This window comes from Arachis duranensis, chromosome 9 (assembly GCF_000817695.3).
Source record: "Arachis duranensis cultivar V14167 chromosome 9, aradu.V14167.gnm2.J7QH, whole genome shotgun sequence".
Taxonomy (NCBI): Eukaryota; Viridiplantae; Streptophyta; class Magnoliopsida; order Fabales; family Fabaceae; genus Arachis; species Arachis duranensis.
The window spans coordinates 60,412,204-60,415,349 of record NC_029780.3 but is presented as its reverse complement, the minus strand read 5'-3'; the positions used below and the strand labels follow the sequence as shown (position 1 = coordinate 60,415,349).

The 3,146-nt window shown below is 36.0% G+C and overlaps 1 non-coding gene across 1 annotated transcript; it reads right to left on the bottom strand.

The window, feature by feature from the left end:
- Positions 1-2,015: 2,015 nt before the first annotated feature.
- LOC127742236 (small nucleolar RNA R71) lies at positions 2,016-2,123 on the bottom strand. The gene has a single exon (XR_008003424.1). It is a non-coding gene; the product is annotated as a small nucleolar RNA R71 (small nucleolar RNA).
- Positions 2,124-3,146: the final 1,023 nt, after the last annotated feature.

Sequence of the window (3,146 nt, the reverse complement as noted above, 5' to 3'; positions counted from 1 at the left end):
ATTAGGTATTTTTCAGAATTTTTAAGAATGAATTCTAGCGTTTCAAGGTGATGTTCTTATCATCACCAAAGCTGATTGATTTTCATCAATTTAGCTCTTGAATGCAATGTCCTACTGAAGCTTGGCTAGCCATGTCTAATTTCTTTAGACTAAAGCTTTAGACTAACATTGCATGATTCCTGGAATTCTTATTATAAATTTTGAATCTTTTTATTTTCTTCTCCATATAATTTTCGAAAAATCCAAAAAAAAAATTACAAAATCATAAAAAACCAAAAATATTTTATGTTTCTTGTTGAGTCTAGTGTCTCATTTTAAGTTTGGTGTCAATTGCATGCATTCTTTGAATTCAATCATGTGTCTTCATTGATCTTCAAGTTGTTCTTGATGATTTCATTGCTCTGATCTTTAAATTCTCTTGTCTTGAGTGTTTTGTTGTTTCTCATATGCATTCTCAACTTGTTAGTGTCAGTAGTATACAAACTTCTAAGTTTGGTGTCTTGCATGCATTGTTTAGTTGATCTTAGTTTCATTTTGATTATTCCTCATTATTAAAAATCCAAAAAATTTTTAATTTGTGTCTTTTCAAGTCAATAATATAGAGAATTGAAGATTCAGAACATACAGCAGAGGAATTACACAGAAAAAGCTGGGCGTTCAAAATGCCCAGTGAGAAAGGAAAACTGGCGTTTAAACGCCAGCCAGGGTGCCTGGCTGGGCGTTTAACGCCCAAAAGGGTAGCATTTTGGGCGTTAAACGCCATAATGGATACCATTCTGGGCGTTTAACGCCAGGATGGCACAAGAAGGAAGATTTTGTTTTTAATTCAATTTTTTTTAAGTTTCCATAATTTTTCAAAATCAAATCTTTTTCAAATCATATCTTTTCAATCATATATTTTCAAAATATATTTCTTTCCATTTTCAAAAATACTTTCTAACAATTAATGATTTGATTCAACATTTCAAGTATGTTGCCTTTTCTGTTGAGAAAGGTTTAATGTCTGAATCATATCTTTCAAATTTCTTGTTAGCCAAGTCATTAATTTTCAAAATCAAATCTTTTTTAAATTGTTTTTCAATCATATCTCTTTAAAACCATAACTTTTCAATCATATCTTTTTAATCATATCTTTTTCAAAATAGTTTTCAATCATATCTCTTTGATTTCCAATTTCAAAATCTTTTTCAAAATCACTTTATTTCTTTCTCAATCTTAGTTTTCAAAAATCAATTACCATTTCTTCAAAATTTCTCTTAATTAATTCACTTTAATTTTCGAAAATTTCTTCCCCTCTTCTCACATCCTTCTATTTATTGACTAACACTCCTCCTCAATGCACAATTCAAACTCTATCTTTCTCAGTTCGAATTCTTCTACCTCTTCCTTCTATTTTTCTTTTCCTCTGACACCTCAAGGAATCTCTATAATGTGACATAGAGGATTCCATATTATCTTGTTCTCTTCTCTTTCATATGAGCAGGAGCAAAGACAAAAGCATTCTTGTTGAGGCTGACCTTGAACCTGAAAGGACCTTGAAGCGAAAGTTAAGAGAAGCTAAAGCACAACTCTCTGTAGAGGACCTAACAGAATTCTTCAAAGAAGAAGACATGGTAGCCGAAAACAACAACAATGCCAACAATGCAAGGAAGGTGCTGGGTGACTTTACTGCACCTACTCCCAACTTCTATGGGAGAAGCATCTCTATCCCTGCCATTGGAGCAAACAACTTTGAGCTTAAGCCTCAATTAGTTTCTCTAATGCAACAGAATTGTAAGTTCCATGGACTTCCATTGGAAGATCCTCATCAGTTTTTAGCTGAATTCTTACAAATCTGTGACATTGTCAAGACCAATGGGGTTGACCCTGAGGTCTACAGACTTATGCTATTCCCTTTTGTTGTAAGAGATAGAGCTAGGATATGGTTGGACTCACAATCCAAACAAAGCCTGAACTCTTGGGAAAAGCTAGTCAATGCCTTCTTGGCAAAGTTCTTTCCACCTCAAAAATTGAGTAAGCTTAGAGTGGAAGTCCAAACCTTCAGACAGAAGGAAGGTGAATCCCTCTATGAAGCTTGGGAAAGATACAAACAATTGATCAGAAAGTGTCCTTCTGACATGCTTTCTGAATGGAGCATCATAGGTATTTTCTATGATGGTCTCTCTGAAATATCCAAGATGTCTTTGGATAGCTCTGCTGGAGGATCTCTTCATCTGAAGAAGACGCCTACAGAAGCTCAAGAGCTGATTGAAATGGTTGCAAATAACCAATTCATGTACACTTCTGAAAGGAATCCTGTGAACAATGGGACGAATCAAAAGAAAAGAGTTCTTGAGATTGATACTTTGAATGTTATATTGGCTCAGAACAAAATATTGAGTTAGCAAGTCAATATGATTTCTCAAAGTCTGTTTGGAATGCAAGCTGCACCAGGCAGTACTAAGGATGCTTCATCTGAAGAAGAAGCTTATGATCCTGAGAACCCTTCAATGGAAGAGGTGAATTACATGGGAGAACCCTATGGAAACACCTATAATCCTTCATGGAGAAATCATCCAAAATCTCTCATGGAAGGATTAACAGAGACCTCAACAAGGTTTCAACAACAATAATGGTGGAAGAAACAGGTTTAGCAATAGCAAGCCTTTTCCATCATCTTCTCAGTAACAGACAGAGAATTCTAAGCAGAGCCACTCTGACTTAGCAACCATGGTCTCTGATCTAATCAAAACCACTCAAAGTTTCATGACTGAAACAAGATCCTCCATTAGAAACTTGGAGGCACAAGTCGGTCAGCTGAGTAAGAAAGTTACTGAACTCCCTCCTAGTACTCTTCCAAGCAATATAGAAGAGAATCCAAAAGGAGAGTGCAAGGTCATCAACATGGCCGAATTTAGAGAGGAGAAAGAGGCAGTGAACGCCACTGAGGAAGACCTCAATGGACGTCCACTGGCCTCCAATGAGTTCCCTAATGAGGAACCATGGGAATCTGAGGCTCACATTGAGACAATAGAGATTCCATTGGATTTACTTCTGCCATTCATGAGCTCTGATGAGTATTCTTCCTCTGAAGAGGACGAAGATGTCACTGAAGAGCAAGTTGCTAAGTACCTTGGAGCAATCATGAAGCTAAATGACAAGTTATT